Here is a 23,152-nt window from a genome sequence, read left to right as displayed (position 1 = left end):
CCATTATGACCACTGACTGTATTTTTTTCATGTTTCAAAAGGGCATGACTTACATATACTGTTCATTTGCTGCAGGTAGGTTTTCCGGCTAGCTACTTTTTCTTTTGCCTTTCAGTTTTTGTCCAGTTTCCTCATTTTTTTCCATGACACACTGCACACCATGCTGAGATGTGCCAGGTTCTCAGCCACACTAGCCTACTCAAAGTCTCCACTGTTGGCCTGACCCTCATACATATTTTAAGTAAAGTAAAGTGAAGTAAAGTAAAGTCAGCAAGGAGGGGGAACAATTTGGAACCACAATTTCCATTTTTATAGTGCCTCATTCTACCTTCTACACTTAAATCCACAAATATTTAAACAATAACACAATTTTGGTCATTTTGCGTCTGTACAGCTCTACTTTTGGCCTTTAAGCAAATAAAACATCTGGAGTTGTTTCCAAGAGCTGAAGCTCTATTTAGTAGCTGTTCACTGGAACTTCCAATGTGAGGCCTAAAGAGATGATTGCAGAATTCTTTCCTTGGTTAAGAAAAGCCCCTTCACAACATCTAAACACGCCAGGAACAGCCATAAAGCACTATCAAGACTGTTCTTGATACAGATGTGTCCTCAATCAAGAGACACCTAAATGAATGGAAATACAACAAGGTGCAAACTACTGGTTATACTCAAGAACAAGAAGGCCATATTAGACTTTGCCAGAAAGCATCTAAAAGAACCTGCACAGATCTGAAAATACATCCTTTTTACAGATGATTTCTTCTAATGATGAGTGAAACGTGTGGAGAAGCAGAGAAATCACTTTGAAGGATACCACAATATCTGTCAAACATGGTGGAGGCAATGTCATGGCACGGGCATGTATGGCTGCCTGTGGAACTGGGTCACAAGTGTGTATTTATGATGTGACTGCTGAAAGATGCAGCGGGATGCGTTGTGAAGTGTACAAGGCTATGCTCTCTGCTCAGATTCAGCAAAATGCTGGAAAAGTGATCAGAAAGCACTTCACATTGCAAATGGATAATGACCCAAAGCAATTGCAAAAGCAAACCAAAGCAATGAGTATCTCAAGGAAAAGAAATTGGATATTACTCAAAGGGCAAGCCAGTCACTAGATTTCGGTCCAACACAACATACTTTTTAGTTATTGAAGACAAGACTCAAGACAGAGAGACCCACAAACGAGCTGCACTGAAGGCAGCTGCATTAATGGCCTGGCAGAGCATCTCAAGAGAGGAAACAGAGCAGCTGGTGATGTCAGTGGGTTCAAGACTTCAGGCTGTGGCTGGCTGAATTTTCATCCAGCGATTAAAAACAGTCCTTGTATTTATTAATTATGGGCCTCTGAAAATGTGGAACTATGTATAAAAATGGCTGTAATTCCTAAACAGGTATTGTCATAAAAGCTAAAAGTTTGCACTACAATCACATCTTGTTTGATTTTACATTGTCACTGTCAAAGTGTCGTTGTCCAAAGACTTGTGGGGTACATTGTATAATTAACTCCTTGCAACCAAATGGAATTTGCAGCAATGAGTTTATTGGTGACTCTCGCTCTGTTAGAGCGCCGTCTAATTAGCTGACACAGGAGTCTTATCACAGCAGCTTCCCTGAGGTCAGTGTGCTGTCCTTGTCATTTGCACATATACTTTTTCTAATGTATACTGCCCTTAGGTGTTGCCATGTGTGGATATGAGCATCAAAGCATGAAAATAGTCTTGAATTTTTTAATTTTTATTTATTTATTTAATTTTTACCAGTAGTTGGACATTTGAGCTATCACCATAAGTGCAAATAAGATACCCGTTATCCTTATAACTGCTTCAACACGTGGATTGTTAATTCAATTTGTAATTGATTCTTTGGCACTTCGTGTGGATAATGACTGTTCTCCTTGCTCATAATAGCTGTCATGCTGCACACAAACTGCTAATGTCTTTTTTTTTTTTAATCATATTTAATAAGATTTTCTCATTCAGTCAGAATCTCTTCTTAAAGAGGTACACTGCTTCCAGGCACTTAAGTGTAATTTATTTCTTTAAATAGATTTAATTACTTTGTACACTTGATTCTTTTAAAGTGCCTATAGTAACATGAACGGACACAATACTATGATCTTAAAGAAGTAAATACCATCAGATTAGGTACAGCTTAAGTGCCCCCAAAAACGATTTAGAAGGCAAGCAGAGAGCAATCTTAGTATCAGTGATTTGCAGTACTATTGCAACTCCATGTCCATCCCATCTGAATAAATCCATAACTGACCATTCATGGAAATGGGAAGCCCTCTATTAAAGCCATTTGACAAAGTGGATGCTTGCCTGAATTCATTAATTCCAGAGGTTGTTCCTTAAGAATACTGATGAACCCTGGTTTAATGTTTAGACTTTGTTAGCGGGCACAGAAAGCCACAGATATTTATTTATTTTTGGCTTAGGCTTATTAGAATTTATCAGCCAACTGAGAATGTGTTTATTCCTCATAAATGTGCCTCTCTGCATTATTGAAATGATGTGCTTGTTTTTGGTCATTAATAAACTGCAGTGTTGTTAAAATTTTTCCAGTCTAGACACAAAGAAACGCCACACAATATGATTCTGACATACTGCTGGTATTATGTTTTTAAATGTGGCATCTTCCTGCTATTGACCAGCCCCTTTGTGTGGCCCCGCTAGAGAAGGTAATTTCTTCAAAGCAGCTTTTATACCTCCATAAGACCTGTCAAAAGTGTTTGGCCTTCATAGTCTGTTTCCTCCCTGGGTGCTCATGTGGCTCTCTCTACAGAGCAGTGAATTAATCCGTTGGTAGTGAATCACCACGTTGCCCACTCCCTGGCATCAGTTCGCTCTAATATTTAGTTCAACATAGGTTGCCTGACGGGAAGAGATATGCTAATTCAATACCCTTTTTACACATCATAAATAAAAGTCTGGGTTTGTGAAAACTTTATAGCCATTCTCTAGATAGTTTCTGATTCTGCAAGCATGCTATTCAAATATTGCTCCACCACTCATGCATTAGATTTGACCATCCCACAATGTGTGACACTGCAAATGCACAAAACCACAGATGACTAGCCAAGCTGCACTTTAATGTTATCTGGCTCAACCATACAATATTTTCAGTGTCTCTTATGATGGATGTCAAATTTCAGCTCATCTACTTAATAAATGAAAGCATAAGAAAGAGTTGTGGAGGATGATTATTTTGGGGCGCCTTTATAGCTCTCCCCCTTCACCCTGCCTGCGTGGTGTGATTTGTAGAGAGATTGAAATGAGGCTGGTTGGTCGAGCAGAGACTCGCTCTTGATTTACACACACTGTTAAATCACACAGACAGCTGGCTGCCGGCGCTGCCCACCACCCCACCTCAGACACAGATCTATCTCCGTGCAGGAGCTCCTCTGGATGCTGAACCTTGTGGCAGCTTTAACACACAACCCAGTGCAGAGTCCCAATTCCAGCCTGCTATTGACAACGGCGGATGCTGTGCAGCGACTGCCACTAAATGATTTCCAGCCAGGACTGCTTGAGAGGATATTGGACCAAACTTTAGAAGGCGAGGGAGAATTGGTGACAGGAATAAAAAGAGCGGTTCAGAAGGATCTGCTGGTCAGGTGGCCATTGTGGTTGGACGGATAAATCTCTGTGACTGAAAGCACAAAGAGTGCAGTCCTCCAGGAGGACTACGGATGCATTTCTTGCATGTGGCAATTTTTGGTTTAAATGCATCTGCTATTTGTTTTTGTGAACGTTTGGATGGACAATGCAGAGCGCTCCGTGCAGAAAACCACAAAACTTTAAATTTTCATATAAAACCATAAAGACAACACTCCTATAAAATTCCATTATGTTGCAAATTCAGTCTATATTCTCTGTCACAGTGTGCGTGCATTCTCAAATCGTTTAAGATTTTTCAATAACTTGCTCATATTTAAAATGGAAAGGAGACTGGCGAGAGACATTGGTAGACAATAAAGAATCAGGACACTGCACGAGACAATACTCGAGTAGTTAACAAGCACATCAATGTCAGTGATAATGAGTTGTACACACAAAACAGTCAGGGTGACTCAACTCGTTAAATTGCAATTTGGCACAGAATGCACGACCCATTAATTCCACTGAGCACACCGCCAAAGAGCACAAGATTAGCTCTTCAACTGTTTTTGTTTTATTCAAACGGGGAAAGCAACAACACTTGCGTCCAGAAACAGGAGGCAAGATTGTGTCTCCTGGCCAAAGATTTTTAGACTGAATCGCCGTGACTAAACTTCCCCTTTGAATTTTTCCAAAAGTGTGGAATGAAAAGCCAAGTGCAAGGTTGTTGCACTTAAAATGAACCACTACAGACATCCCTGTAATATCAAGTTGTGCTTGCATCATTTCCAGTGTTTAATTTGTAACTGCTTTAAAATGAAGCTCTACTGTATTTATAGCAGTGTAATGGCCTTTAATCATTGTGCTCTCACTGTGCTGAAACATCTAACACAGGTTGACTGCTTTGAACTGAGATGAAAATTTAATACACAGTGTAGTCGCAGAGTAGTCACTAAAATAATTCTGTAAAGTTTGCCGTATTCCCGTCTGATCCGCTCACGGCGCGGTTTAATTTTATGTAACGTGTTGAAATATAAGTGATAAAAACAGCTTAAAAAATAAAATTATTTTCCGTCTCCCTCGGCGATTAACACGTCTCATCAACCGCTGCGCTTGAGTGAGGAAATAGGTCATCTATAAGGTAGCAGTGTACAGACAGAAAAGGAGCTCAACCTGCCACTGAAATTCCCAGCAGTAAAAACACTTGTTTTTATGCCAGCGATGCCGAGGTTGTCACTGAAACAACAAAGGCCCCTTTCTACATTACAAAGCCGTGAAAATGCCCTTATTTACCAGATACCATATTGAGATCACTCGGAGCTCTCTTTATACACATAATCACTGTTAAGCACAGTGAACCAAGGAGGAAATGAGTTTCTGTGCAAGAGCCAGCGTTTACATCCAAACATAGCTTTGCATCTCTTCTGCCAACAGTACCATATCAGCAGTATTCTGGCCTTTGACATGGGCTGAAATTTCATATTTGACATGCGTCTCAATCTGGACAATGATCTGTCACATCAAGGCTCATCTCTTATATCTGAAATGTTGCAGCCCGCCATATTTTTAATACAGGCTTAGTATCATGGTGGCTTATTACCTTATGTGCTGCATGGTTGGCATGAAGAAACTGCTGGCAGCTGTACTGAGGCTGCTGCTGCAGACTTGTCTGAGCTTAATCTCATTAGTGCAATAGGCCTCTTTTCTTGAGGCTACTCTATGTTTCCTAAATAATTCCATGTCAGCCCTGAGTGACAGTGCTTAATAGACTTTACTCAGAATGACAGCTACCTGTGTTAGTACACACAAGATATTTATTGCATGTGTCAAAACTCACTGCAGTTACTGCGGGGGGAAAGTTCTTTAAATGTTATTTTCCTTATTGATATTGATGTTCCACACTTTTAAAGGGGGTCTATTCATGCTCATTTCCAACTCTATACATTTATTATTTGGCTCCTCTGGAGAAGCCTTGCATGAAAATGCCACAGTCATTTTCAAGCCAACTTACAATATTAAGGATGACTTTTGTAGATAGCTTGCACATCTGATGGCTATTTTTGACTTTGGCCAATATTAGCATTTACCATTTTAACAGTACAGGAAATAATTAAGCATAATTGGTTGATTTTAATTATTTGTTTGAAGAAATAGCTTGACATTTTGGAAAACCAGGGTAATTTGCCATCACACAGAGATTTGGAAGATGGAACGACACATTCGTGTGTAGTGGTCTGAAAACTAGAAATGGGGGTTATGCTAGCATATCTAGAAAACTAAATATAGGGGAATATTAATTAACTGCGAAAATGTGTTACCATAGAGTAAAAATAACACATTTCTGTTTGGGGGGGGAAGATGTTCAACTATTTCTTCACTGTGACTTATAAGCTCATTTATTGGTCTATATGTGTTACCTAGCAACTGCTAAAAGCCAAGAAGTAGTCAGGCACATAACTAGTTTCACACTTTTAATGTATCAGACTATAATGTGTTAATTGGTGAGCCTCTGAAGAGCTGCTAGGCTCCTAACTCTGGATTGAAATAGGCGAGATTGCACTTTATGCAAAGCTAAGCTAGCATGATGTTAGCTAAAATCGTATTTTTGCTGGACAGATTTGCATGTTACTCTGCAGCAGAATGCAAATAAGCAAACTTCAAAAGATGTTGTAGTAATTCTCAGTCTCACATGAGGTCTGTATGGCATCCCGTTGCTCGACTGGCTCGAACAGAGATAGAAATATCATCAACAGCATTTCTAAAATCATCTACATAAAATTTCCTTCTGGTTTCAATTTGCATATGAGTTCTGAGGTTTTGGTCTCTGACCTTGTCTCTATCACATTATGTTGTCAACCCTTACCCTCTGATTCATCTTGATTTCCTACTTTACTTTCACTAATCAGGTTACGCAATCATGGGTTCATGGGGAAGTTGTCAAATAGAGCGATTCAATCTTACAAGGTCATGTTGGTGTCAAAGATGGAAGTGAATGACTTCTGGAGAAAAAGCAGTTGAGTGCCTGCTAGGACTTCTACATAGCCTGCTGTGATCTGGAATATATATTGCTCATCAAAGCATGAGGTGCATGATTACCTCCTTTTATCTACACTATTTTATCAGCTTGGCAACTTGGCAGCTTAATATATGCCTCCTACTCATTGTCCAACACTGTTTCAGAATTTATGGTTTAATAAGCTTATAAATAATCCCCCTTGTGTCCACAGACACAAAGAAGGTTACAGAATGTCAGTACATAGCCATCGATACCGAGGCAGGTTCAGCGGTGGCAGGCAAATGGCTCCTGCCCTTTCCCCGTCTTGGCTAAACTTTTTCCCAGGAGACATCTCGGCAAGTGGGGTCATTCTTGTTTTGGTAGCTCCTGACTCATCCTCCGTCTGTTCCCTTCATCCCGCTGGCCTGAGAAAGCTCTGCTTGCTGTCTCCGTGTATACAAGTTCTTTGGTCTGCCTTCTGTGAACACCAGCAGCCATCATTCCCTTTTCTCTCAATTCCTGCACTGAGCTGCAAGCTGCCCATCTTCCTTTATCTCTCTCTAAGCTGTCCCAGCTCTCTCCTGAGGACACTTTATCTATACCACCCTGGCAGTCTGACGGTATATATTATAGCCATTTACAACTGGCTGATACACCTTTGACTGTTTCACCTCACATTAATAAGGCTCTGGTGATCAGCAGCCTCCTGCCTCATCTCTTATACAGGGGTCAAAAATGGTCTTAAAGGACCAAACCTTCCATAATCTGTTTATAGTTACATATATGTAGGAGTTTGTTACTTGATGACAAAAAAACAAAGTTGTATGGAAACATAATTCAAGGGATGGCTTATAATGGTTTTCTAAAATATTTATACCGCACAATTTTATTAGATTATTACCCTTTTCTTACATATCCAGTGGACTAAAGTTAAAAAAAGTAATTTCTGACGTTATTTAATAGAAAAAACCGCCATGCTCAGAAATATACGTTAGCTAGTGTGTAATAATGTTTTCCAACATATTGATGCAATTATCATAAACTTAAAGTTAATGCATTATAAAATATGTAGGAGCGAGTGCTGATTCGTGGAAGCTGCCATGTTGCGCCACCATCTATAACAGGATGGCAGACTTGGATGTTGCTGTTCTACTTAATAACCAGCCACATATGTACTATGCCTTCTAGGTTACCTTTAGTTTTAGGATTAGAAATAGCTTTTTCAAACCAAAAGCCAACATTATATTAGCCAATGTTAGGGCTGAGTGCCCTAAAAATCTCACTTTCCCTCTGATAAACAGCTGTTGCTGTCATTAGGCAGAAGTGAGCTTCACTGACTCATCGACACATATTGGACTCTTTTCACAAAGTTTTACAGTAAACAGACACGGACGCCCAACTGAGGTAAACAGCGGACTGACAGCCTTCACTCACTACAGGTGAACCGTGGCAAGAGTTGTTGTCCCACAGCAGCCTCCGTACTGTAGATAGGTTTACGCACTTCAGTTGTGAGGATTAAGAAAACAGAATTCAGTATCCTGCAGTTTGCAATCTGCTGCTGGTGAGATTGTACACACTGTACCTTTTAAGGAGTTTTCAATCGTTGGGCAACAATTGGGAGTCCCACTAAATATATTTGTTGGTTTGTGGTATTTTGCTCTTCTGATCAACATGCCTCCTCTTTGTGTCCTTAGTTTAGTTATAGTTTCATAAGTAGAAAGGTACTAAAAAAGCTGTGTACAGTAACGTGTCACCAGCTAGCATCTCCACACTGATTTTCAGCTCCCTGAGCTTTGGTGTTTTCATCCCTGACACTGATTAAGGTAATTGGGGAGCTGCTGAGTATGCACCTCACACCCTGTATGTTTGAGACCTCTGGATATTGCGGTGAACCTCAACACAGCTTAGCCTCGCCACCTTTTCTCAGTGAAAGCCAACGAGTGTTTTAGCTGAAGAAAAAGGAAGGAGCCAGCCTGCAGCCTGGCAGTAGTCTTATTTAAAGAAGTATCTTTAGCAAGGAGCATTGTAGCAGGTGGTGCAATCCCCTGTGGAGTACTCAAGGCAACATCCTGGAAGAGTCCAGATGCTTTATTAGTATCCTGAAACATCACGGGCTTAGCCCAGCCCAGAAATCTTTAAATTTTCACCCAATAATTTAACAATTTTCTCAACAAACTCCCTCATCACCTTCTGTTCCCATCTCCTTTCTATAGTCCTGGTCAATCAAACAAACAAACACGCAAAAAAAGCTAAACTAGATGACAAATCTTACTTATTGATTGTTTTGTTTTGTTTGTTTCTAGAAGTTATTTGAAGACACTGGCCAGTAACAGATTATATAAAAGCATTTTTTCCTTTTTTTGCTAATTAATTCACCTACAGCAGGGTAATATCTATTATATCTGTCTTCATAAGCTCATCCTCTCTTATTGTACAATTGTGTTCAAGTTTTTATCCTTTGGAAAACATTCAATTGCTGGATCATTTGAAAAGATACCAATGATTCACATATGTGCTTCAGTGAAACCAAATTATCACTTGAGGACCTGCAAATGAAATTCTACAAAGGGCAGTTTAAGGACAAAGCCACTTAAGCCTTATTCCACATTAGCATCACAGTGAGTGCCACAGCGGTTCTCAGCCTGTGTGCTGTGCCCACTGGGGAATGGATGTTTTTTCTATTGATTCACACAGTTATAATCCTATGTAAAGGTGCACTTTGGAGATACGTATTTCATAGATTGTGTTCACTTGATCAAAAACATCTGAGACCCACCGAGCTAGCTAACTCACCAGCTCTTTTCTCACCAGCCTTCCTGCAGCTGAGACTGCGATAGCCGATTATCCAGTTCTGACTCATCTGCTGCTACAGCAACAACAGGCAGTTCTTCCTCCACCTTCACTTCTCTGCCCACACCTTGTCACCTTCATGCTTTTTTTTTTAAACACGATTTTCTTATATAGCCTCGCTACTGTCATATACCAACAGTAAGTCCTGTAATCCATGTGCTCCTTTCTTTCTTCTTCTTTCTCGCATATAATTTAAGTGAACTTGAACCAAAGTCCTCAAAAGGGGAAGAGTTTCTCATTAAAGTAACAAAAGTTCAAAATGTTTTTAGTTAACGAAATTTGTTTTTTCTACTTCAATGCATGACAGGAATAGCTGATTATATACCTTCTTAAAACCCTGGATGACATGCCTGAGAAATGTTTATGCCCAAAGCGTCATCAAAACTTGCTTTCAGCTTCCTGTATCGCCCAGCCCCTCACTCACCAAGCTAATTGTGTGGAGTCACTATGAAATTGCTTAAAGATAACTCCAGACAGCCATACTATAACTGCACCAAGTTCTGCAAGCTATTTGAAAGGCCAGCTGGAAGGAATCAAACTTGCAGTAACCTTGATAAACTTTTTTTATCCTGAAACTTTGCAAGTGCTAATATTTCCCATTAAATTATGTGGCTAATGACAGGATAGGGCTTAGTTGCCTTGTTAAGTTTGTGGATAATTCGAATCCAACCAAAGTCAAACTGCTATTTTCCTTCCTGTTTTCCAGTAATAAATGTCAGTGTGTTACTGCTTTTAAATATATATCAGAAATAGTCTGTCAAATGCACTTTTTTCGCTGTGCTAACAAAGGAACATTTTAACAGGGTAGTGTACCATGGTTTAAAAGAAAGAACTAACAAGTTTAGTTAACAGAGCTCTTGTGGAATAAAGACTGCCTGATTTTAAACAGACTGACATTGACATCTGCAGCTGCATCTTGATCGCGCAGCCTGCAGACTGGTGTTAGTCCTATACATTCCTCCTGCTGGTGTTCCTTTTAGCACGACAAGGAAGACGAGGGCAGGCAAGAAGAAGACAAATTACTTTTAAGCCCTCCATTTACATGGGCAGTAGACCACTAACCAATGAACCAATGGCTCCTGTGTGTGTGTGCATGTGTGGCCCATGGTATGGAATTCACAAAGCAAGTATGTGTACTATTGCAGAAAAATACTGTAACAAACTTTTATGGCGTGTTACTTAACCTTTCACAATCTACACAGAAATAAAAAACACTGTTAGACAATATCACTGTAAACTCAGTCGCCAGGAAAAGGTATTAAACACAGTCCAGAAACAACAACCGATGTTTACAGTGATTGTGTCATTAGCCTCCAGCCATTATATAATGTTAAAATTAATTCAATAATAAAATTCAACAAATCACCCATTTTCATTTGCTCTGTTATTTCATAACTCTGCTCCAGGGTGGAAGAGGCATCACCACATCATTGTGGATTAATTGTAGAGGAGGATCAGACCAGTGAGAGCTGGAATCCTTTTTTTTTTTTTTTAACAATTATTGGTTGAATAGAAGAACCAGGCTTAAACATTTTGAATTGCTACTCCATGATTTATTCATGACATATTTTCAGCCTGTAATTAGGGATTCGTGTGCTCTGCCAAACCTTTGTTAAAAAAGTAAAGTAGTTCTGCCGACTATAAAAATGAGAAATGGTCTCTTCATAGTTCATGTAGTGAAGTGAAAATTAAGGGCACGGAGGTTTAGGTGCAGTCCAATATTCACTGACCTTTTAGTTCTGTTTTGGTCTTCACCAGAGAAAAATATCAAGGTCTGTAGATGGTGGACTTCGCTTCAGCTATTCTGCTGTTCCACACAAGCGGTCTCGGCTTCTCAGGTCTGAAGAATTAGCTTGTAGAGTTCAAAAAGTCAACAAATAAATCAAAATACAATGAAAAAAAGAAAACATTAAAACTCCACAGAGCTCCAATATTAAATGGCTTTTCACTGCAGACACTTTGGTAGCAGATAAGGAAAGATGCAGGACTTTCAGAGATCACTTTAGTCCCTATAGAATGGATGCTCCACAGTTCACTCACTGATCACTCAACATTTTTGACGCTACATCAAAGCTGTAGATTTGTGTGTTTGTAAGGCCTGCATCTCACATAATACAGTGTGGAGCTTGTGAGAGCACTTTACAGCGGATACAAGCATCCAGTCTCATTTTTTTAACATTTGGAAACAGTGAAGAGAAAAGAGCTGAAGTGTCTGTTCTATGAGCAAAAGTAAGTCAGTGTAGTATTTAATTTAATATTTCGTGAAAAGATTAAGCAAGTTCCTGGTTATTACTTTCCATATTTGAAAACCAAACTTTCACCCACTACAACCTTTCTCATTTTAATAATGTTGAACAAAAATAAATCTGGGAGTAGAGCAAAGCTACTAGGTCCATACCAGTAGACTGTCTAGTTGTAATATATGAAATCTTGCACATAAATCTGATCCTTCTGTCGAGATATGACGTGTAGTTTGTGAGTATTTTTAAAAGGCAGGAAAAAAACAACTAAGCTCATCCAGATACAAAAAACGAGTCACAAAACACACGGTTGAGAACCACTCAAAGCAAGAGGCATGCACAGTTTAACTGATTTTTCTTTTCACGTTCAAGTTTGCTGGCTGCGACACACCAAGTGGCAACCTCTGGAGCTGAAAAAGGAATCAGTTCTTGGTTCAGTTTGTGTAGAGGCTACTTGAAGCTAATTAGACCTGTGTTAAAATGCCCAATTTCATAGTATTGAAAAGCACGTTAACAGCCTGCTACAAAACATATGTTTGGCCTTTATGAATATATTTCACATTCATAACAACTCTAGGGGAGCGAATTCTTTTTATAACTCCTCCATTTGGATACTGGACTTCGAGGCATAGCTTTTGATTGACAGGTAACCTGACATAGACAGCTGGAGCTGAGCTAGTGCAGCGGAAAGGCTCCCAAAATAATTTAATATCTCTTACCAAAGGTAGAACGAAGCACAACAATGGAATAATGGAAAACATAATGGAGGCTCTCATTCGTTTCAAATTGGATATCACAATGAATAGCACCTCTACAGAATAGTACCTCTTTGAATAAACAGAAGTTCACTGTTTTGATTAATTTAGTAGAAACACTACAATCAAATTAGCAAACTAGGCAGACATTTCAAATATGAATCTGTGATGATTGTATTCATATACTTTTCAACATTATTTTTGCATGGGTTGTTGCAGAAACATCAGACATGGTTTGTTGAAAAGGATTGACTGTGCTAAATCTAGCAATATGTTTTACTGTGTTATTATGTTTATGTGATTATATCAGGTTTTGCTAGTATCATAGTAAGTACAAGCAAAATAAAGACACGTGAAAAGGGTGTAGCTATCAATTATCCACACCCTATAAAGTAACTTGTGTATTAATAGTGTGAAATATATTTTACTCAAGAAATGACTATATAATATTGGTCCAAAGTCTTTAACAAACTACATATTGTCATTGTATTGGTTATATAGACACAGTTATGGGCTAGAAAATGTTTGAACCTGTTTGGACATTAAAACACTTTTAAATTCTGATCTGACCAATCAGCATGAGATATATACAAATATATAGACATCCAGAGACTTATCTTTTTAAATGTCAAAGGTAAGTGTCTAAATAAGTTATATAATTAAAAAAAAATTTTTGGAAAAGACAAGGAAACGCATGAGTTGGTGACTGCAAGCTGCAATTAGTGCAAAGCCATACATGTATAGCAGGGGTGGCGAACTCCAAGCCTCAAGGGCCAGTGTCCTGCAGGTTCTAGATATCACCCTGGGTCAACACACCTGAATCAAATGATTGGAGAACTTCAAGACATGTTGGCGATGTAATTTAGTGATATAAATCAGGTGTGTTAGATCAAGGACACATCTAAAACCTGCAGGACATCGGCCCTTGAGGTCTGGAGCTCCCCCACCCCTGATTTATAGGGATGCCGCTTCTTTGACTTCAGCTAACAGCAAATAACACAAACTTTAATCACCTGTTTTGTTCATGTTAACTAACTTTGTGTTTCTGATCTGTTAGCTATTTTTATTTCATCAAAATTCCTGCATTTTATTTCATGTGAGCTGAATTTGTATTCCTGTCTTTTTGAACATTTGTTTTGCTTCACTGCTAATCACGTCACTGCCAGGTTCTGTGTGCACGCTTGGTGCATTGGAGCGTTTTTATTGTAATTATATGACAAATAGCATGAAGGCAGTACAGACCAACCAAGAAGTGCTTCAGTTTTTAAAGTAAAATTCTGGAGTTTTATTAGTTACTTAGAACATATCACCTGATGTCCGTGTCTGTGCATTGCTGTGTATTGCTAATAGATGCAGCTTGCTAACTAAGCTTCCTAGCATTCGCTGATAACCTACCATGCAACCCTTATAGAAATATGCCAGAGTCCGAAATTTTCAAATGTATACTTCAAAAACTAATGAGTGGCATCCAAGTGACTATATTGATTTTTTACACTCTCTTTGAGACGTGTACACACACACACACACACACACACACACACACACACACACACACACACACACACACACACACAATAACAGTGACAAGGACAGAATTACCACTAATTCCACAGTTTGTTGCAATTTAAAAGACAGGATTTCTTAATGCTGGGTATTTTTACCACTTTAAATATCCCATTTAATCAGCTGTAGCTATTTAGCTAATTAATATTATGTTGGCTCTATGAGTTGGCTAAAACATAATGACAAGATTATATTAATAATAACATTATTAATTATTAATTATTAATGTGAATGTTCTATGGAAGAGGATTAGGGCCACTGGGAAAAAAACAAGGCTCTAAACTAAAAAAGTCAGAATTCTGACTTTAATCTCAGAATTCTGTCAGAATTCTGACTTTTATCTCAGAAGTCAGAATTCGGAGAAGTCAGAATTCGGAGAAAAAAGTCAGAATTCTGACTTTAATCTCAGAATTCTGGGAAAAAAAGAGAGAGAGAAACGTACCCACTTTTTTTTCCAGTGGCCCTAATTCTCTTCCGTAATGTTCTGCTTAAAAATATTAAAAATCACACGGCGGAGCTCATGGGCGCGTCACTGCAACTCCCCCTGGCTTCTGCTCCGCGGCTGCTGAGTGAACCCTCATCTGGGACTCTCCTCAGCTCTTACTGGAACAGTGGCGCGGCTGCCCCTCTGTTGGTCTTCCATGGTTTCTTGTGTTCTGGGGGCCTCTGGATGTCTGGAGTTTTGATCTCCTCCATACCTGCTTCACACCCTGGAGCACGGGGCTGTGGCCCCCCCACACTCCCTAGCAGATCGTTACATGGAGAAACCTTTGGAATACAAGCGCGCTGATCCACACAGGTATGCACACGGGTGTTCACTGCTCGTAGACCCAAATTACACCTTTCTTGGCTGCTACCTCGAAGCACATCTGTCCTGCGTGCTGCACAACAACATTGAATATTTAGTATTTACTGCTGTTTACACTTAGCTAGATTAATGCGATGGTGTTGTGTTTAGTATGTTGCTTTGTTTTTTGGGTTTTTTTGTCTTTTTTTGCTTGTTTTCTATTCTTCTCTCAACAGGTGATCCAGGAGATTTTTATTTTTTTTCTCCCCCCCTTTCTCACTGTCCCTCTCCCCTTCTGTTTTTCCTTTCCTTCCTCTTTCTTTCTCCCTTTCCTATCCCTCACTCATGTCTGTCCCGTCTGTAACATCTGAAAATAAAATATAATAAATAATAAAAACAAAGATCGACCAAATGGACCAATACGGCAATGCCACGATGATCCATTTGGCAAAGTAAATCCATTGGGTATCCTTGTTGGTCTTCAGACAACAATTCTGATGGCTAAAGAACCAAATGGGACAGGCAAAAATAAATAAATAAATCACAGATGTTAAGCCCACTAAGCACATTATTAAAACCTGAGATCATTTCCCTAATTATAGATGACTGGATCTTGACATTGTTTCCACATGAAATATATGTTGGAAATATATGTTGATATATAGATCAGATTATAGCAAAGAAGGAATTAAATGCAATTGTCTTTGTTTGTTGTTTTTTTAAGATTATAACCCCTAATACTGTAATCACACGGTTGTGAACAATGTATACAGAACGTGTCATCCACATACACAGATTAGTTTGAGCAGCACCTGTTTGTTTGCTTTTTTTATTTTAAGTAGACATTTTTAAGCTCTTTACGGTTTTTGTATATCTTACTTCTATTTTACGTGTGCTATGGAGAATTTAAAACACTAGATTCTTAAAATGACCATGTCTCTGTCCACAATGTTGGCATCATAATCTTGGAAATGCTGTTAATCATAAATGAGGTTGGTTAGTTCACTATTGAGGTCTAAAAGCAAAGTTAAAATGGATTAAGTCAAAGTGGAAGACTGTTTTATGATCAGACAAATCAAAATCTTTTTGGAGACATGACACCGCGTCCTCTGGACTGAAAGGGTGTCATTTGGCTTGTTACCAGTGCTCAGTTCGAAATCCTGCATGTCTGATGGTAAGGAGGTGCATTAGTGCCTATGGAATTTTCAGCCTGCACATCTGAAAAGGCTCCATCAATACTGACAGATATAATCAGGTTTTAGAGCAGCATATGCCCCATCCATCTGGTCTTTTTCAGGGAAGGCCTTGCATGTTTCAGCAAGACAATGCTAAATCCCATACTGTGTCTGTTACAACAGCAAGGCTTCACAGCAGAAGAGTGTGGGTGCTGAACTGGCCTGCCAGCAGTCCAGACCTTTCACAAGCTGGAAACATTTGGCACATCATGACACAAAAAATATGAGAAAAAAGATCCAGGATTTTCGAGCAACTAAAATCCTTTATCAGACAAGAATGGCTCAGAAGCCCGGCATCTGGTCTCCTCACTTTACAGATGTTTATAAACCGGATGGAAAAGATGCTAAACACATTTTTTTGAGGGACCTTTTTTTGCCATAATCCAATTCTAAATGAGATATAAATTTTCATTTGACACAATATCTGTGTCCTATTGGTAATAAAACATGATTTGCAAATGATTGCATTCGGTTTTTATTCAACATTACACAGCATGACAACTTTTTGGGGGGGACTGAAGTTATATTTCCTACTGTGAAATGGCAAATCATCTCATGCATTTTTGCATAAGATAACTTTTCAAAAACGTTTAAATGAGTATGATTCCAGTGAAAAACATGATCCTTTTTGTGACATGGTGCTGCTCTACATCCTGGATGAATGAATATATCTGTCAGCAAACGATTTGTTGATGTTTTTTAAATGAATGCACAGTTATTAGATTCATCCAGTGTGTTTATGCGTGTAATTAAGTTTTCCTTCCATCTTGAAGGAATATTTCTGAAGTTTTACACTAGGTGCTTTCTCACCAGTATGTCTCAGTAGATGATGATACAGTCTTTTGTGAAGCACGATGTAACATTGTTTTGAAAGGTGCTGTGGGTATCAACTACAGTGCTGTTGTTATTACATTAATGAGTTGTCATTATGCGCCTTTACAAATCAGTAAACAGTGTGTTATAATGACATGAATGAACAACAGTAGCACTTTTTAAAAAATGTCTCCATATGCCCAAAAGAACAATGTATTAATGATTCAATGAGGGCGATCGTGGCTCAAGAGTTGGGAGTTCATCTTGTAATCGGAAGGTTGCCGGTTCGAGCCCCGGCTCGGACAGTCTCGGTCGTTGTGTCCTTGGGCAAGACACTTCACCTACTGCCTACTTGTGTTGGCCAGAGTGGCTGATGGCGCGATATGGCAGTCTCGCTTCTGTCAGTCTGCCCCAGGGCACCTGTGGCTACAACTGTAGCTGCCTCCACCAGTGTGTGAATGAATAGTGGAATTGTAAAGCACTTTGAGGGTCTCGAAAAGCGCTATATAAATGCAATCCATCATTATCATTATTCAATCATCAGATGTCGGTTTCATGCATTGGATGCACGAAACCGACATCCGATGTGACTAAAAGATTTAACCCTTTTTACTGCAGTTCTTTAGACCTCATCCTTTATTACTAATAGCTTCACCTTAACTGAGCACATTAACATTTTTAGTTCATACTTCGAATCGTCAGTTCTTTCATTATAAGTAAGATCCCACCTTCTCTGTGAGGCTCCATTTAATCTTTCGGGAGCCAGCTGAGAACTGCCCCCAACCAAAAATGGAAGTGCCGTCATAACTGCCTCACTGCAGCTATCATTCCAGCTGCATGCTGTGAAAAAAATGCAGTGGCTGATTGGCCTTATTAGGATGAACATAATAGCAAATATGAGAAAACTCCTTTAATTAAAATGCAGCTGGGCAACATGTATCACATGCTAACTAGCTCAGCTGACCTTCGTGCCAGAAACAGCCCTCTGAACAAAAACCCCTGTCCGCTTTGGGCTGAAAGCCATTTGCCGTGGGCTGCTTTGTGGCCATGTAGCACAGAGTGGTCACATCAGTGGTCGACTGAGGTAAATCATTGTTGTTACTCTTAAAACCTGCACTCGCCATCTCACTCACCATCTGTTTCATTAAAACCTGAGGTGACTTTTTGATGCCATTTTCCTCAGCCTTGGCCTGGATGCTGTTTCAAGGTAGACAGCTCATCAAAATGATTGACAGAGCAAGCTTTACCAACTGCAGGGGGTGGAACTGACAATATGCTTCCTGCCAGAACCAACGTGGACAAGGAGTAAAAAGCCACTTCAGTGTTTTTAGACAGTATGTTCCCTTTGAAGCTCAGGTCAACAATAAATGTGTTCCAGTAGTTTACAGCAGTGTGTCCCAACCTTTTGGAGCCATGGCACATATTTCACATTTAAAAAAAATCACCAAAAAAAACTATCACAAAAAGCATATTGATCATTTCACCAGGTACAGCGGAATTGGCTTTGTTTGTCCCCAGTATTACTTTTTTGCTTTCTTCTGACCACCACTCATGGCAGGGCCTTCATCTGGATCGGCATTTTCTCCAGGACTCAGGTCAGATTGACCACTTTTTCTTTTCAAATATTTATGTATTGCTATTATGCGTTGTCTCACAGCATGAGTATTATGTAATTTCTTCTTCGTCTTCTTCTGTTCTACTGGCAATTGGCAACCCATTTAATTAGAGCAGGTAGTTGTAATGTACGGTGGCCCCTAGAGACAAAGCACGTACAAACTCCAAAACACTTGCAAACTCCAAAACACTTGCAAAATCCAAAACAGTTGCAAACCCCAAAACACTTGCCAAGTACCACTTGGCTTGTAAACAGGCATTTCTAGGGCAAATATATCTCACAGCAAAACAATATGGATGGATATATATCATCACTAATTCCTAGAAAAGAAATCAAAAATATTCTGTTAACAACACAGAGAGCTGTAAACCATCTACAGCTTTCATATGTCAACAGCGTCTTAGCAAAAACTTGGCGAATTGCTTGGGTTGAAATTCGAAAACTGCCAAGAAGTCGAAAAATACTGAAACAGCTCTTCATAATTCACATTTACATTCAGCACTTCACAGCGCTCGGAGCGACTGGCTCTCATTTCCGACACCTGGCTTCCCTGTTGGGTCGACTGAAAGTTGCTGGCAGTCCAGCAGAGTGACCTGATTATTAGAAAGATCATACTGTAGCTGCGAGTCACAGGCTTGATCCTCTGCTGGGTTCACACTTCATAGCTGTTGTTAATCCTCGCTGAACTGTGCACGAACAAGATAGCGAAACCTTCCCTGTTGCACGGGCATTGCGAATAGCAACCGTGCCCTCGGCTCTTTCCTCGTAAAATTCATGCATGCGTGGCTGAGGGGATGTGTGAGGAATCTGTTTTGTAATTACGCTGGTTGTAATCTGGTGATTGAATGTGCTGAAAAAGATAAGTTGCACAAGTGTTTCGAGTGAAAAGCGGGTAATTACGACTCCTCAGCAAAACTGTTTGAGGATGTTGCTCACAGCTAATGTTCACGTGCTCGGAAAATCAGAGCGCGCACATGTGTTTAGCAGGACTGGGATGAGTTCAGACTGCAGACTTTGTGACCTTTCTTTGCTTTGCTCATGTGCACAGCATCTAAATTTTAGATTAAAGCATCCATAATCACGTGAACTGACTGCACCACTGTTTGGTTGCAGCATCACAGAGAAGCTTTAAATACACACGGTATTGCAGCATCGCAATAAATCTCCTGTATCCAAATAACATCCCCGTTATTTGTTTTGGGAAAGTGGCCCTTTTTAAATCTAATATCAGTTATCCTCTACGCAGCATAATCAATACTCGGTGACCATTCTTTTTCTGCGCCGCTTTGTCCTCCTCGTGCTCTAACATGCATCCCATGGAAAAATACATTTGTTACCCGCCATCCAAGACTGACGAAGGTCAGGCTGTGAATTTACTGCAGCTGTTTGTCTTCCCCGCTCGCTCGCTTGGCATGGGCTGCTTTGTCAGTGTTAATGTAGTAAGTGTGGAGGTGCAGCCTTTCCAGTTTATTAACATTTGAGAGTGCAAAGCAAATCAAGAAAAAAAACCCCCACAGTCATCTGGATGACTGTAACGTTCATTCAGGAGCTGGCAGTGCAGGACGGGTGATGCGCAGTGGTGTGTGGGGGTTGATTGGGTTGGGTGAATGCCCAAAGGGACAGCCGGGCTTTCAAGGTGTAGATAATCTTCATGCTTTTAAAACCATTTTAAGATAATAAACCTAGGCTGGCATAAACAGTAGTAAGTGCTTTGCAGATGATTAGAAGAAGTTTAAAAAAAAAAGAATAAAAGCTTTTTGTAATTTGCCAGATGTGCAATTATATAGTGATAGCAGAGGAATAGATATACTGATATTCTATTTATGTTTGATTTAACACTCTACATGCTGTAAGCAAGTGAAGACTTTTGGAGCAAGCCAGAATGAGCTCATTATCACTTCTCCAGCCATCTGGTTTTGCTGTGTGACTGTACTACATCATCTGGTCGCACTGATGGCAACCCACCATATGCATAATTTTAAATAAATTTTAAAAAAATCACTTGTTATTGTGAAACAAAGCATAACCGTGTTAAACATGCCGCAGTTGGACTGTGCATGAAGTTTACTTGGAAGGAAGGAGAGTGTGCTTTGTTGGGTGTCAGAAATGTTCAGTTATATACTGTTGTTTGTTTGTTTGTTTGTTTGTTAATTAGTTAGTTAGTTTATTTGCTTGTTTTATTCAATTTTAAATCATGCTTTTTATTTGTTCTTGTTTCTAATGTCTCTGTAAAGCACTTTGAATCACCTTGTTGTTGAATTGTGCTATACAAATAAACTTGCCTTGCCTTGCCTTGTCACATCACAGCAAGAAGGACCTGAGTTTGAATCTTAGCATTAATTTGCATAACGTTCCTCAGCACAGTGTGTTCAGTTGTTTCTTCACACAGTCAAATGGCATGCAGGTCACATGAACTGGAACCTGGATAATGCAAATGAGTGCGCGCATGTGCAGGTATGTAGCCCTAAACTCTCCAGTTTCTCTGCTCTTTATGCATTGCACTCGTCTTTCACCCTTGAAATCTGTGCCTGTACTCTGTCATTAGGAAGCAGGAGTCCTGAAATAATCTTGGTACTGCAGGATGAATGGAAGTTGCAGAATGCGTTCTCTCCGTTTACATTTTTCTTTTGTTTTTACATAAAAGAAGAATGAAATTAATTAATTACATAGTGTTTGTAGTCTGTGTTTTCAAAATTGGACAAGATAAGTGGTAAGCTTTTTGTTTGTGGTACAATTCTAAAGTCAGTATTTGGTTTGACAAACCTTTATTCTTCAACACAGCCTGAACTCTCTTAGGCAAGTTTTCGTGTCATTTCTTTAAGAAGTCTTCAGAAATAGTTCTCCAGGCTTCTTGACATTCAAGGACATTCAGCTTCTTCTTTGGATGTTGGCTGCCTTTTGTTCTGTCATTACTTATTACTCCATAAGGCCTGTTGTCACTGACAAGTCTAGTTCTTGTGTAATTTGGCATACCTCAGTCTTTTCTCCCTGTTTTTCTTTCTTAAGAATGGCTTCTTGACAGCCACCCTTTCACTGAGACCATTTCTGATGGGTCCACAGTAAGTGGATCCATCTACAGTTCGCCATCTACCACTCCCAACTGGTCGCAGTGAATGGCTGCCCCTCCCTGAACCTGGTTCTGCCTGAGGTTTTTCCTGTTAAAAGGGAGTTTTTCCTTCCCACTGTCACCAAGTTCTTGTCATAGAGGAGTCAACATACTGTAGAACATGGCAGCGTATTTTGTGCCTGTCAAACTGTGTTATCTTTGGCATTTTTCAGATTACATTCAACTAAAGAAATCAAAACAAATCATCTGTTTTTGTGACAGGCTGCAAGTAACAAAGTGCCTAAAGATAGAATTTAAATTTGGCTCTCTGCTAAGTTCTCTGTTACGTGTAGACACAACACTGGTTCATTCCTCGAGTTAGATGTCTTCTTTTTATCCTTGAATGAGTCATAGGTCTGTGTTAAGTAGCTTAACAGACCTCTAAAATGGTGAGAGACAATAGGTTTACAAAAAGTAGCCAATGTCCAAAGAAAATGTTTGAATAACCTTCAGAAAGCTTATAGAAGCTTATTGCTCAAATGCACTTTGTCTGGCTCCTTGCAAGCAAAATATAAAGAAATAAGAGGTGGCTCAAGATGTTTGAACAGTACTGTATTTTCTGTAACATATACACTCACTGGCCACTTTGTTGGATACACATTGGTGGTACTGGGTTGGACCATCCTTTGTCTTCAGAACTGCCTTATTTCTTCGTGGCATAGATTCACGGTGGCATTTCAGAGATTTTGGACCATATTGACATTATAGCATCACACAGTTACTGCAGATATCAAATGACCCCTGCTGTGGTCTTCTGCTTCTGCATACCTTTAATTGTAACAAGGTATGCAGAAGGGTTCATTTGAAATACTGCTGTTTTCCTATCCGCTCAAAGCAGTCCGACCATTCTCCTCTGAAATCATTGAGGGATTTATCCTCAGTGGATATTTTTTGTTTTTCATGCCATTCTCTATAAAACCTAGATATCGATTGAATGAGCAGATTCTGAAATACTAAAATCCTGAACTACTAAGGGGTGGCTGCAGCTCAGGAGGTTATCTACTAATCAGAAGGCTGATGGTTCAATCCCTGACTGCTCCCAGTCTGCATTCCAAATATCCTTGGGCAATACACTAACCCCAAGTTGCTCTCTGATGCATCTCTCAGAGTGTGATTGTTAGATAGAAAGCGCTTATGTAGAAAAAAGTGCTTGGGTGAATGGAAAATGTCGTATAAAGAACTTTTAGCACTCAAATGGATTAGAACGGCACTATATAAGTCCATTTATCATTTATTCAGTCCATTTGTTTGGTATCAACAACAATCCCATATTCAGAGTTGCTTAAATCACCTTTCTTTCCCATTCTGATGCTCAATTTGAACTTTCCCTTACCTTCATGTCTACATGCCTGAATCTTCTGAGTTGCTGTCATGTGACTGCCTGATTAGAGATTTGCATTAATGAGGACTGTAATAGCCCTGTGATAAATTTGCGATATGTGCCCCCCCCCCCCCCCAATTCTAAAACAGCTGGGATAGGTTCCAGCCCAACTGTGACCCTGAATTGGATAAGTGGAAGAAAATGGATGGATGGATGGATGGATAGAGAGCTTGAACAGGTGTACCTAACAAACTGGCTGGTGAGTTTATGTCA

At 39.6% G+C, this 23,152-nt stretch overlaps 1 long non-coding RNA gene across 6 annotated transcripts in view; it reads left to right on the top strand.

The window, feature by feature from the left end:
• LOC308387840 overlaps positions 1-23,152 on the top strand; it is a 55,205-nt gene that overhangs the window by 2,523 nt on the left and 29,530 nt on the right. For 3 of the 6 annotated variants that reach the window (XR_013970001.1, XR_013970002.1, XR_013970003.1), the window contains exon 1: positions 6,249-23,138. This is a non-coding gene — a long non-coding RNA (uncharacterized lncRNA). Of the gene's footprint in view, positions 1-6,248; positions 23,139-23,152 lie in introns of those variants that run through there. The other 3 variants (XR_013970000.1, XR_013969999.1, XR_013970004.1) reach the window with 3 other exon arrangements.

This window comes from Rhamphochromis sp. 'chilingali' (assembly GCF_963969265.1).
Source record: "Rhamphochromis sp. 'chilingali' genome assembly, chromosome: 20".
Classification (NCBI taxonomy): Eukaryota; Metazoa; Chordata; class Actinopteri; order Cichliformes; family Cichlidae; genus Rhamphochromis; species Rhamphochromis sp. 'chilingali'.
Note: the sequence above shows the minus strand (reverse complement) of the source record. Positions and strands in the feature narration are given on the sequence as shown.